Source organism: Homarus americanus, unplaced genomic scaffold, assembly GCF_018991925.1.
Source record: "Homarus americanus isolate GMGI-L3 unplaced genomic scaffold, GMGI_Hamer_2.0 scaffold25827, whole genome shotgun sequence".
NCBI lineage: Eukaryota > Metazoa > Arthropoda > Malacostraca > Decapoda > Nephropidae > Homarus > Homarus americanus.
Genome location: NW_024738300.1, coordinates 8,615,914 through 8,631,066, shown reverse-complemented (window position 1 = coordinate 8,631,066; position 15,153 = coordinate 8,615,914). Strand labels below are relative to the sequence as shown.

Genomic DNA, 15,153 nt, shown 5'->3' with positions numbered 1-15,153 from the left:
ATATTCCCAGCCAGTAAACAGACCATTTCACATCCCTTAATTTTAGCCGTGTTGATTTATGAGTGTTTGCTTTAACATAATACTACAAAAAACAATGTTTTGTTTATTCTAGATGGGCTGAGGTGCATCTGGGTAGACTCTCAGTCTTTTAAATTTTGTGTTTCTCTCAAGTACCAAACTAAATTATCCCATTGAAACCACTTCGATTTAGTGCGAAATCGGTTTAAAGCGACCTCTCTTGGACCGTATCTCGTGTTGTATCGACGTTCTACTGTATACTGTATAGTTTAACATCTCCACAAGTTACATTTTGGGTAAAAGTAAATATTTTCTTGCATGGGCTTATTTATAACTTTTCATTCATACTTACAGTAGAAAAGGTGCTTTACTTAGTATGATTCTTGAAATCTTTTCCCAGAACCTTACAAGTACTGTACCTGTACAGTACCTTGATTTATGACTACAGTACTGTACACCTATACTGTACTGTATTGCAGCCCATACTGTATAAACCCATACATACATTAATGACTGTATTGTACTGTATTGCAGCCCATACTGTATAAACCCATACATACATTAATGACTGTATTGTACTGTATTGCCTACAAAATTAATAAGGCAGGTAATACTGTACTGTATATAGTGTAAAGTAATATGCTGTCTTTATTATTGGGGTAAAGCTGTACTGTGCATCCTTTATTTTTTTATTTTCTACAATACAGTATGTACGGTATCTACAAGTGTAAAGACAGACTTATGAACAAGCCTCAGAAACGTAAGTCATTCATAGGTAAAGGAACATCTGTGCAGTATATCACAATATGGTGTACTGTACAGTCCAGGCAATCCCCGGGTTAAGTATGAGTTCCATTCCTATGGATATGTATACCGTACTTACAGAACAAAGATTAAAATCCCACAGTATCATAGTCCTTATATACAGTACATGTAAGATCACTTAATTTAAGAGAAAAGAAGAAATAGAATGACAAAATACAGTAAATGAAAGTAAAAAAAAAAAATCACCAGGTAAAGGTAGTAGGCAGCTATCAAACAGAGAGGTACTACCGCCTGGGGAAGATATTGGAAGCATGATATGTTGTCTAATGTGCCTGGGCTGGCTAATTCCCCCCCCCAAATGAAGTAAATTTAAAGAATAACTTTATGGGACCTTGTTCGTATCAGCGAAGTTTAAGTTGGACATAAGTAACTTGGGGAATACAGTATACGTGAAGTGTGCTCTTGGAGACGATACACTTTTTTTAGGAGCTTGTCTCAATTTACCTTTTTCAACTTCTTCACTGGCACATGCAAACAAACTTCCAGCTCATTGTACAGTACTGAATAATTTCTTCCAGTACTCTCTGGAAGTCTTTTATAATTTGAAGCCAATAGGACAAGTTTCAGGAACAAGAAGACATATAAGGGTCGTATATATAAAAGTTGCCGGTGACATCTGTTAAGACGAAAAGGCCACGCGAGTCTCGACGGAAAAAAAAAAATGTAGTATTACTGTATTGTATTTAGCAGAATGTAATGTATCAGAGATAAAACAACCGCTATAAAGCAAAAAAGATATAAAATAGTTACTGTATGTACGTGACTTTTAATGAGCATAAAGAACTGGTTTTAGTAATATCTTGTGTCACTTGCAGGCATCACAATGGCTCTACAGTACAGTATTACACAAGGGGTGTAACACAAATAAATAGTGAAACCTTAATACTAGTACAGTGGTCCCTCGATTAACGAATGGTTCAATTATAAAAATTTTGGTTAACGAATTAGCTCCCATAACGATTTTCAGTTCCATTAAAGAACAAAACTTCGATTAACGACAGACTTACGAGAAACACGCCTCGTTGTGCTCATCAGCTGATCGGCGAGTCCGCCAATTCAGTAATTGGTTCTATGTTTACATTCGTTTCCAGTGGAGTAAATATCATGAAAGTTGTGCTCTTGAATATTTTTGCATTTTTACATTAAAATTATTGGTCATTCTGAAATTTAGTTAACATATTGATAATATACAGTAAAGAATATGGCTGTCATCATCAACTGCCTCTACAATCAGCTGCCGTGAATACGACATACACACCTCAAAGTAAGTTAAATTACAGTATTCTTTGTTTTTTATTTATTATTGTACAGTACTGTACAGTACAGTACTGTATTTAGTTTATATTTAATGTTTTGTTAATTCTATTACTGGTATACAGTACTTTATATTTCATGTAGATCCACAATGAAAACGTGGATAAGATAAATCTTGATAAAATCACACGGGAAAAGGGAAACAACGGAGCACCTTAGCTTTCGTCTTTATTCAAGACATCTTCAGAGGCAACTGGATTACATGGACAGAGAGAGTTGCCTCCGAAGATGTCTTGAATAAAGACAAAAGCTAAGGCGCTCCGTTGTTTCCCTTTTCCCGTGTGATTTTATCAAGTACTTTGTATGTACTTTTTCTGTGAGTTGGAATCCAATATCCCATTGAAATAATAGATTCAGTTAGCAATATTTTCGGTTAACAACCGACTCTGTGGAACCAATTGTGTTCGTTAATCGAGGGACCACTGCTATTGTACTGTTTTTCAGGCATTATAGGGCTTGGTAGTCCGTCTTTGACGGAACATAAAAGGCGAAAAAACTTACGCTCAGCCACGCTACGCCAACGTGGTGTCCAATGGGCTATATTTTCAAATAAACTCAAAATTATTCAGTGAAACTTACTGAACTCTAGACGTCATTTGATAGAGGTTGTTTTCTTTGTGTGGGCCTTATTACCTTTCCCAAGACGGTCTTGGTTATTGTGTGTATGGCAGCACAGCATGAAGCCAGTGTCACTCTGGCCATTAGAGTGAGAGGAGGGTGCGCTGCTCGGCCCTTTAATTATTACACGAGTTTTTGCGTTATATTATTTTTCCTTATACCACAATATTCTACAGGCTTTGTTCTTTATTTGGGAATATAGTACATATCAATGAACACTATAATACCTGTACAAGGAAAATGTGAATTGAAATCGAGATGTTACTTGCCATTTTTCTACTTTTTCAACTTATACTAAAAAAAGTGGCTTAAATTTCAAGAATTTTCAATTTTTAACCCAATTACAATTAATAAAACAATTCCATGGCAGTGAAATGAGCATCCCCCCCCCCAAAAAAAAATAAAAATAAAAAATAAAATAAATAAATAAATAAATATATATATATACATATATATATATATATATATATATATATATATATATATATATATATATATATATATATATATATATATATATATATATATATATATATATATATATATATATATATATATATATATATATACTGTATATATATATATATATATATATACCTGTATATATATATATATATATATATATATATATATATATATATATATATATATATATATATATATATATATATATATATATATATGTACAGTGATTTATATATATATATATATATATATATATATATATATATATATATATATATATATATATATATATATATATATATATATATATATATATATATATCAAAAACCTTGAGGCTGAGTGTAAGTTTTCATGCATGTACAGTATGTGTCTCAGGCTCGAGGTTAATATGACTCCTCCAGTATTTGTGTCCATAAAAAAAAAAAAAAAAAAAAGGAATTCAGGTTTTACAAGCAACACTGAAAGTATAAGACAGGCTATGTTTATGCTTCCTCAAAATTTATCAGATTATAATCAACATAGGCTATACATTACACAAGGGAAGCATCAGCCTACATATTGAACTACACGACCTACTTTCACAATGACAGATAAGGGTGAACTACCAGGTCAAGGAAGAATCATAAAAACGGTACCGCTCTTGCCTCGCAAGCGAGATGTCACGGGTTCGAGTCCCGGGCAGGTGGAAAGTTGTTCGGACACACTTCCAAGCCTCCCTTGTTTGAGCTTCCAATAACTTGCTAAGACATAAACCATTGACTCTTTCAGGCTGCTACACCCTTGACTCTTCAGGCTTCTATGCCCTTAACTCATGAGACATAAAGGCAAGCATGAACTTAGCATGCTTCCCTGTTGGGCGCTGTAAACGCTTCACCTTACACAAGGATGTAGAGGGGTGCCCAATAAATAAAAAAAACTAAAAATAAAAAATAACACTATGAAACCTTTGCCAGCATATACAGTACAGTACTGCACAATAAAAAGAAACTATGCATCAGTTATAGCAAGTAAAGTTTTTTGGGTATGAAAATGTTGCCCTATGCAGTTTTCATATGTGAGCATTTTGTGTCAATTTAAAGTGTAAGTAATAAACAGAAGTCAATAATCTAAATCCAGAGTACAGTACCAGAGTACAGAGTAATATAACTAGTGAAAAATATTAGAAACTTATCTTAATATTTTTAAACAATGTGGGGAACTTCATATATCCTATATATTGTACAGTGAGTTCTGCTACAACGCGTGTTTTGGCAACGCGAATTGGCTCTAACGCGATTTATGAATAGAGGAACGATATTTGTATAACGCGAACGCTTGTTTGCTGTAACGAGATTTTTGCTTACTATTTCTCCAATTTTGTGGTATTAACTGTGAATTTGGTAAAGAAGAATATCTCCAAGAAGCGTTCTGGTGATCGCATTCCCAGTGATGATCGTAAAAGAAAGGCTATAACCCTTGAAGAGAAGCTCGATGTTATCAACCTCAAAATCACCCTTCTCCCTCATCAAGTTATATTAATATTTTTTCAAGGTAAAGTGTTACATTTACTGTATGATTTCATTATTAGATATGAATGTAACATTTATTTAGACTGTGCTATGCTTTGAGTTAGGCTAACTACTACAAAAAATTTTTTGACTTCGAGTAGTAATCTGCACCTAACCCTATTTTCTCCATAAGCCCTGTTATTTCTATTACGCGAATTTCTATAACACGATGTTTTACAAGAACACAACTATCGCGTTATAACAGAACTGACTGTACCTGAAAATGTGACTTGATATGGAGGTACTGTACTGCATGTGGAAAATGCTTTCAACTTAAGTGGCTTCAAACAGCTCAAAAATGACTTTGGAGGCAAAATCCAAATACTTGTACTGTAAAGTATTATTCATACATATTTACAAGATTGCATGATATAAAACTTGTACAGTACAGTATGGATTATGCATGGTATTAGTAGCTTAATAATGAAAAGAAAAAGGTGTGATCTACAGCTCAGGGGGTAAAACAAGAACTTGGGCACTGGTGCCCCCATTAAATTTGTTTGGCTGCCTCTCCTAATGCATAATCTTAATAAATGAGCTGCTAACAGAACCACATAGCATATTAGTTTCATGTTATACAATTTTCTTGAAAAGTTTCCCCTCTCTTGACTCCTCTTCCCCCTTTGACCTTTATATGTTACAGTACAGTAATTTTGTTGCTACAAATTTTTGCCCAATTTTTTTTCCTTAGTTCATTGACGTCTGAAGCCATCCCCAGACTGTCTGGTCAAGCTCTAACAAGCACAGCCATTGAATTAACATGGTCATCCTAAGTCACCCCATCTCAGGGTTTACATTGATATATATATATATATATATATATATATATATATATATATATATATATATATATATATATATATATATATATATATATATATATATATATATATATATATTCCTACTTACCTTCAAGCTTTGGTTTATTAAGTATTGTACAGTACTCTATGTTTCTAAGTTCACTTATGCTCTTACCATTTTCACTACCAGAAGAAAATTTAGAAATCATCTTTTCGTCACAACATATCTTTGCTCTAAACATCTTCTGCTCTATCCAAAGGAAGAATGTCCACCTCTTAAAATTATATATGACAAGTATATAAATTATCATGGTACAATATTATTTTTCCATCCATGACATCAATAAAGTATTATCTCAAAAGGGAGATGAAGTAGAAATAACAGTCAGCATGAGCAAAACTGAAAACTGTTATGGCATGTTTTATATTAATACATAGAGTACTGTACAACTACCCTGACCACACATAGTACAGTATTTCAGCAGCCATTACTTTCGTAATTAGATAGTGTACAGCATTAACTCTTCAGCCATATTCTTCACCCTGCTCCACTTATACTACGGTACAGTATTTGCTAACCAGTTTTGTATCAAGTCTTTGCCATCTGAGATAAGAGCATCATCATCTGCAATATGTATACTATAGTGTACTGTATATGTTTAATATGATGCACTGTACTTGGAGACAAAACAGAAACTTGTCTTACTCCCTGTCCAACTTGGAATCAATTACCTTGTAAGTTCATTATTTACTGTACCAAACTTAACAATCCTTACATAAGTTTGGTTACATTTGATTAGCTTTGACCAATTCATGAAGACTTGTTTTCATTGGCAAATAAGTACTGTGGTGAGCATTAATACAGGAATATATGAGGTTTAACTTATGAATTTACTAAATTCAAATTTTTCCTTGACTTAAACAATCCAGATTTGTACTGTAAGTACTGTACTCAAAGCCTTAAAAAAACATATAATGGTTTACCCAAAATTTTATTTGCTTCTCTTTAATAAAACTATAAACTGGCTAAACTGAAAATTTTTCAACCATTTAAATAGTTTATACAGTACTGTACAGGCAACTATATAAGGAATGAATAAGTAAAACCTAAACAGCATTCATAAACAAAGTTAATCACAGTAATTGTCTAAAATATGAACAAATATTATACTGTATACTGTATGTTACTGTCAGGTACCGTACTTTAGAAGGATATTTGACTCCACAGAACAACATTCCACAACAATAAATAGAGTACAGTAGAGTGCAGGCAGTCCCTGCGTTATGTACAAGTTCCGTTCCTGAGTTGTAAATGTACTTAAGTCGAAACACATACTGTGTGCATACTGTAATTACAGAACAATGTTTATAATCCCACTATATCATAGCCTACGGTAAGTCATAATATACATCTAAAATCAATAAATTTAAGAGAAAAGAAGAAATACAATGACAAAATGAAGTCAATAAAAGTAAAAAATAAGTCATTGGGTTTCAGTTAATATAACCTGACATGGGTTTCAGTTAATATAACCTGACATGGGTTTCAGTTAATATAACCTGACATGGGTTTCAGTTAATATAACCTGACATGGGTTTCAGTTAATATAACCTGACATGGGTTTCAGTTAATATAACCTGACATGGGTTTCAGTTAATATAACCTGACATGGGTTTCAGTTAATATAACCTGACATGGGTTTCAGTTAATATAACCTGACATGGGTTATTAATATAACCTGACATGGGTTAATATAACACATGTTAATATAACCTGACATGGGTTATAGTTAATATAACCTGACATGGGTTTCAGTTAATATAACCTGACATGGGTTTTAGTTAATATAACCTGGCATGGGTTTTAGTTTATATAACCTGACATGGGTTTTAGTTAATATAACCTGACATGGGTTATAGTTAATATAACCTGACATGGGTTTCAGTTAATATAACCTGACATGGGTTTCAGTTAATATAACCTGACATGGGTTTCAGTTAATATAACGTGACATGGGTTTTAGTTAATATAACGTGACATGGGTTTCAGTTAATATAACCTGACATGGGTTTCAGTTAATATAACCTGACATGGGTTTTAGTTAATATAACCTGACAGGGTTTCAGTTAATATAACCTGACATGGGTTAGTTAATATAACCTGACATGGGTTTCAGTTAATATAACCTGACATGGGTTTCAGTTAATATAACCTGACATGGGTTTCAGTTAATATACATGCCTTTCAGTTAATATAACCTGACATGGGTTACAGTTAATATAACCTGACATGGGTTTTAGTTAATATAACCTGACATGGGTTTCAGTTAATAAAGCCTGACATGGGTTTTAGTTAATATAACCTGACATGGGTTTTAGTTAATATAACCTGACAGGGGTTATAGTTAATATAACCTGACATGGGTTTTAGTTAATATAACCTGACATGGGTTATAGTTAATATAACCTGACATGGGTTTCAGTTAATATAACCTGACATGGGTTTCAGTTAATATAACCTGACATGGGTTACAGTTAATATAACCTGACATGGGTTTTAGTTAATATAACCTGACATGGGTTTTAGTTAATATAACCTGACATGGGTTATAGTTAATATAACCTGACATGGGTTACAGTTAATATAACCTGACATGGGTTACAGTTAATATAACCTGACATGGGTTTTAGTTAATATAACCTGACATGGGTTTTAGTTAATATAACCTGACATGGGTTATAGTTAATATAACCTGACATGGGTTTCAGTTAATATAACGTGACATGGGTTTCAGTTAATATAACCTGACATGGGTTTCAGTTAATATAACCTGACATGGGTTTCAGTTAATATAACCTGACATGGGTTTCAGTTAATATAACCTGACATGGGTTTCAGTTAATATAACCTGACATGGGTTTTAGTTAATATAACATGACATGCGTTTCAGTTAATATAACCTGACATGGGTTTCAGTTAATATAACCTGACATGGGTTTCAGTTAATATAACCTGACATGGGTTTCAGTTAATATAACCTGACATGGGTTACAGTTAATATAACCTGACATGGGTTTCAGTTAATATAACCTGACATGGGTTTCAGTTAATATAACCTGACATGGGTTTCAGTTATTATAACCTGACATGCGTTTCAGTTAATATAACCTGACATGGGTTTCAGTTAATATAACCTGACATGGGTTACAGTTAATATAACCTGACATGGGTTTTAGTTAATATAACCTGACATGGGTTTCAGTTAATAAAGCCTGACATGGGTTTTAGTTAATATAACCTGACATGGGTTATAGTTAATATAACCTGACATGGGTTTTAGTTAATATAACCTGACATGGGTTAATTAGTTAATATAACCTGACATGGGTTTCAGTTAATATAACCTGACATGGGTTTCAGTTAATATAACCTGACATGGGTTACAGTTAATATAACCTGACATGGGTTTTAGTTAATATAACCTGACATGGGTTATAGTTAATATAACCTGACATGGGTTTCAGTTAATATAACCTGACATGGGTTACAGTTAATATAACCTGACATGGGTTACAGTTAATATAACCTGACATGGGTTTTAGTTAATATAACCTGACATGGGTTTTAGTTAATATAACCTGACATGGGTTATAGTTAATATAACCTGACATGGGTTTCAGTTAATATAACCTGACATGGGTTTCAGGGTTTCAGTTAATATAACCTGACATGGGTTTCAGTTAATATAACCTGACATGGGTTTCAGTTAATATAACGTGACATGGGTTTTAGTTAATATAACGTGACATGGGTTTTAGTTAATATAACGTGACATGGGTTTTAGTTAATATAACCTGACATGGGTTTTAGTTAATATAACCTGACATGCGTTTCAGTTAATATAACCTGACATGGGTTTAAGTTAATATAACCTGACATGGGTTTCAGTTAATATAACCTGACATGGGTTACAGTTAATATAACCTGACATGGGTTTCAGTTAATATAACCTGACATGGGTTTCAGTTAATATAACCTGACATGGGTTTCAGTTAATATAACCTGACATGGGTTTCAGTTAATATAACCTGACATGGGTTTCAGTTATTATAACCTGACATGGGTTTCAGTTAATATAACCTGACATGGGTTTCAGTTAATATAACCTGACATGGGTTACAGTTAATATAACCTGACATGGGTTTTAGTTAATATAACCTGACATGGGTTTCAGTTAATAAAGCCTGACATGGGCTTTAGTTAATATAACCTGACATGGGTTTCAGTTAATATAACCTGACATGGGTTTTAGTTAATATAACCTGACATGGGTTTTAGTTAATATAACGTGACATGGGTTTTAGTTAATATAACCTGACATGGGTTTCAGTCAATATAACCTAACATGGGTTTCAGTTAATATAACCTGACATGGGTTTCAGTTAATATAACCTGACATGGGTTTCAGTTAATATAACCTGACATGGGTTTCAGTTAATATAACCTGACATGGGTTTCAGTTAATATAACCTGACATTAATATAACCTGGGTTTCAGTTAATATAACCTGACATGGGTTTCAGTTAATATAACCTGATTTCAGTTAATATAACCTGACATGGGTTACAGTTAATATAACCTGACATGGGTTTTAGTTAATATAACCTGACATGGGTTTCAGTTAATATAACCTGACATGGGTTTCAGTTAATATAACCTGACATGGGTTTCAGTTAATATAACCTGACATGGGTTTCAGGGTTAATATAACCTGACATGGGTTACAGTTAATATAACCTTACATGGGTTTCAGTTAATATAACCTGACATGGGTTTCAGTTAATATAACCTGACATGGGTTTCAGTTAATATAACCTGACATGGGTTTCAGTTAATATAACCTGACATGGGTTTCAGTTAATATAACCTGACATGGGTTAATATAACCTGACATGGGTTTTAGTTAATATAACCTGACATGGGTTTCAGTTAATATAACCTGACATGGGTTTCAGTTAATATAACCTGACATGGGTTTTAGTTAATATAACCTGACATGGGTTTCAGTTAATATAACCTGACATGGGTTTCAGTTAATATAACCTGACATGGGTTTCAGTTAATATAACCTGACATGGGTTTCAGTTAATATAACCTGACATGGGTTTCAGTTAATATAACCTGATATAACCGACATCAAACAAACATATATTTTATCCTAAGAGAGTTTTGTTGGCCGTTTGTCTACTCCATTAATGATTTTACAATTGTTTATCTAAGTGTTGGCCGTGAGCTTTATGTAGGGTGAACACTTGGGCAATGGACCAATAATTTCCCGATAAATTATACTCCCCTTGAGACAGGTTAGGTTAGGTTAAGTTGGTGCAAGTTATGTTAGATTAAATTAGGACAACATAAGTTAGGTTAGGATAGCTAAAGTTAGGTTAGGCTAGGCTAGGTCAGCTTAAGTTGGTTAGACTAGGTTAGGACAGCTTTAGTTAGGTTAGGGCAGGTTAGGCTAGGTTAGGGCAGCTTAAGTTAGGTTAGGCTAGGTTAGGACAGCTTAAGTTAGGTTAGGCTAGGTTAGGACAGCTTAAGTTAGGTTAGGTTAGGACAGGTTAGGTTAGGCTAGGTTAGGGCAGCTTAAGTTAGGTTAGGCTAGGTGAGGGCAACTTAAGTTAGGTTAGGCTAGTTTAGGATAGCTTAGGGCAGCTTAGGTTAGGGCAGCTTTAGTTAGGTAAGGCCAGCTTATCAGGCTAGGTTTGGACAGCATAAGTTAGGATACGTAAGTTAGGATACGTAAGTTAGGTTTGGCTAGGTTAGGATAGTTAAGTTAGGCTTGACTAGATTAGTATAGGTAAGTTACCTGTAGATTTGGCTAGGTTAGGACAGCCTAATTTAGGTTAGGCTAACTTAGGTTATATTGGGACAAGTTAGGTTAAGTTAATTTGGTTATGAAATAGACTGATATTTCATATACTGTATATGATTATTATGTTATTTATATTACTTTGACCCATGGCCCAAACACCCAGGGGCCATGGCCTGTGGGCCAAACTTCCTTCATTCATACAATACAGCAGTCATCAATTAAAAAAAATGCGAGATACTTTACACGTAATAAGATTTGTCAGTTGGGCAAGAGTGCATATAGTAATCAATACAGCGCTGAGTACAGTATATAATTTACTGTATTGTTCATGAATGACCCTAACTTTATCTTACCTTACTAAAATTTGGCTTCATATAAACATTTACTACAGTATATGATTTATGTTAGGTTAGATAGGTTCATTTAAAGAATAAATTATATATTGTAACAGTAGTATCTGGTACTGTATTTTGGAAAATTACCAACCTAGCCAAATGTCAAAGGCATTCATGATTTTACTCCCATTAAATACAAAATTATATTATATATTAGGCTGTACACAGTCCTATTTTCTAATGCCTGCATATAAATACTATCTATAATACTGTAGATATAGGCAATTACTGTATACCATGTTAAAACTGCAAGAACTTATATTTCACAAACTAATTAATGAGTTTATTAGCCTTAATATTTTACTTAGTCTCACAATCACGCTTGAAAACAAATCACTTTAGTTAGATTCTGGTGCTGAACAGTATATTATAATGACAGTATTCAGGTCTCAAGTTCCACTGTCTAGCATATCAAATAACCATTCACAGGAATCACTGTTGGCTGAAGCTTTTCATAACAACAGTTAAATTTTTAGTAATGTAACTCAACCAAATACAGTGAAGTACAGTACAGTACTGCCCATATGAGTACAATATACTTGACAATTAAAATTGTATGGATAATAATGATTATTTTGAAGAAAAAAAATACGGTAAAATTATTATTAAACAAAAATGTTTTTTTTATGTACCTAAATGCTATTTTATTTTGAAAACCTAACTATTAAGTAATGATCAATAAGAGTACAGTAATGTTTACAAGTTAAAACATCAATGCTAATGTAAGCATAACACCCACTTATTGCATTCTAAACTCATCAACAACCAGTATTTAAACCTCAGCCCTCTAACAGCAAACTCCAATAAGAAATGCATTCCTCATTAGCATTTATCAATCTAAGAAACATTCCAGCTGTTTTTTGTCATACTGGACAAGAAAAAAATATATATACTATATAAATAACAATATCTATAACACCAATTACATAAATTTGAATATTTACATGGTAACTAATGACCGTAAATATATATATATATATATATATATATATATATATATATATATATATATATATATATATATATATATATATATATATATATATATATACAGGGTATATGGCAACAAGTAACATACAGTAATTATTTAAAGGCTAAGATTAAAACGAATTAAAATTATGATCCCTATAGGTAACTTTTATGAAATTAAAATTAGTTCAAAGCGGTCAGCCTCATCCAATACGTAGGTAAACGCAGTCAGTAGTCATAAGCATTATGGTGTTGACTGTGGCACACCCTAACAGTACACAACAAACTGTCACCTGACATACCATACCAGTCCATGACAGCTAACTATAGGAAAACATTTGCTTGGCTTTTGTCACACCTTGTAATCTGACGTTTGTCGGTGCCTGAACCTTTTGTCTTCATTGTTATTTTGCTTTCTGTCAGCTACAATATACTAAGATAGCTAAGCAAGCCCAACCCTTGTTAACAAAGGTTAGTACCCTCAACTGATGATATGTCATCGTACCAGCCCCCCAGCTGCTATTTATTTGTATAAAAAGGTATTGTAATAGCAATACTAGTGAAGTTTCTTTCACGGTAAGTAAATCAGGAAATAACATCAAGTAAGGGAAGTGAACCAGCCGGTGTGGCCGGTCCAACCCTCTCCCGACCCGCTGCCAGTGTTATGATCACTTCCACTAATGCTTAGACCTTCCCTCCCTCTACATTTATGCTTGATACCAAGTAAAGACAATTCTAAAATTATTCATATTGCGGCTCCACCATAGTGGTAGCTTGAAGACGTTGTGAGAAGGTAGTTGTTGGGTACGTGGTGGTGCGCATCCTCTACCCAAGGTGCGCGCAGCCGCCATGATGAACAAAGCTCAGAGAGAATGGATGTCCGAGATTTGAATCACAAAATAACAAGACTTACACGTAGCATCCAGCACTGTGATTGCACTCATCCTGCGTGTGGCTACACACACAAAGTTTTTGTATACAGCGGGAAAACCCCGCACGGAATTCACTCCATTTTCTTGGGGTGTAAATAGCAAGAGAGACAGTACAGTCCACCCGTCAATGTTCGCCAGTGTTGGTGACTGACTCCCCGCGCATGACGTCACGCCGGAGTCGCGCACCCACCACCAGGGGGACTGTTTAAACCACCTTCATGTACACCACAATACCTATCTCACTCTTATACCTTCCCAATAACTTATTAACCTTGTTATTCATACCAGCTGTCGGTAAGGAAGTTCTATCAAAGAAAAATACCATTTTATCCCAATTATCATCATTATCCTCCAAAAATGTTGATTTTAATACATAATGCTTTCACAATGGCTTTTACCTTTTATCCCAGCAACATAATGGATTTTTGGTTATACTTTACATCTTTTAAAGTACAAGAGTATACATCGACAAGGGTCACACATATTGACTTGATAGGAGATTCAAACAATACATAGGGATCATATGAAGACTCTCCCCCAGAGTAGCCACCTGAAGAATCCCCCCCCAGAGTAGCCACCTGAAGATTCTCCCCCAGAGTAGCCACCTGAAGAATCTCCCCCCAGAGTAGCCACCTGAAGAATCTCCCCCCAGAGTAGCCACCTGAAGAATCTTCCCCCAGAGTAGCCACCTGAAGAATCTCCCCCCAGAGTAGCCACCTGAAGAATCCCCCCTCTGCAGCATGACCTGGAAGGGGGGGGTGATTTTTTATATGATCCATAAATTGTCTATATTTTGCTTTACAATGACTAAGCTCATATCTTAACAATTGCACGGTGATCACCTTACCTATTTCAAGGTGAATAGAAAAATTTAAATCTTAATTCCTACCTTCAGTTGAGAAAACAGACCATTTTAGGAAAAAAAATGTCAGTTATCAGTACTGTACAGGTATTACCATTTGGTTCCTTATTGAGCATTGTACTGTAATTTTTCCCTTGGTATACCACTCTGTAAATGTTTTAACTTAAATTATTTAATAATAGGTTGACTGATAAAATGGGCCTTAGTTCTAAGAAGATCTAACTCAACTTCAACCAATCATTGTGTCTGAAACATTGCCCTAATGAACCTAATCGTTGTGGATTTCATTCCTAATGGATAGGTTAGTGAGGTCCAATAACACTGGGCCCATTTTACATACAAATTAGCACTATAGGTGTCTGATAATATTACAGGTATAATAATAAATATAATTACCAGTAACACTCATACTCTGGGTCAAACCAGCATGACTCCTCAACCTCAACCTTCTCCCCCATCAAGTTATATTCATATTTTTTCAAGGTAAAGTGTAACATTTACTGTATGATTTTATTATTAGATATGAATGTAACA

The 15,153-nt window shown here is 34.0% G+C and overlaps 2 protein-coding genes across 5 annotated transcripts in view; both read right to left on the bottom strand.

The window, feature by feature from the left end:
* The window catches only part of LOC121873823 (helicase domino-like), a 140,488-nt gene extending 126,566 nt beyond the window's left edge, over positions 1 to 13,922 (bottom strand). For all 4 annotated transcript variants that reach the window (XM_042377558.1, XM_042377561.1, XM_042377559.1 and 1 more), the window contains exon 1: positions 13,739 to 13,922. The gene's annotated coding sequence lies outside the window, so the exon portion shown is untranslated. The remainder of the gene's footprint in view (positions 1 to 13,738) is intronic.
* A 509-nt stretch (positions 13,923 to 14,431) lies between these two features.
* LOC121873824 (phosphatidylinositol 4-kinase alpha-like) overlaps positions 14,432 to 15,153 on the bottom strand; it is a 133,083-nt gene continuing 132,361 nt past the window's right edge. The window contains exon 38 of the mRNA XM_042377565.1: positions 14,432 to 14,502. The gene's annotated coding sequence lies outside the window, so the exon portion shown is untranslated. The remainder of the gene's footprint in view (positions 14,503 to 15,153) is intronic.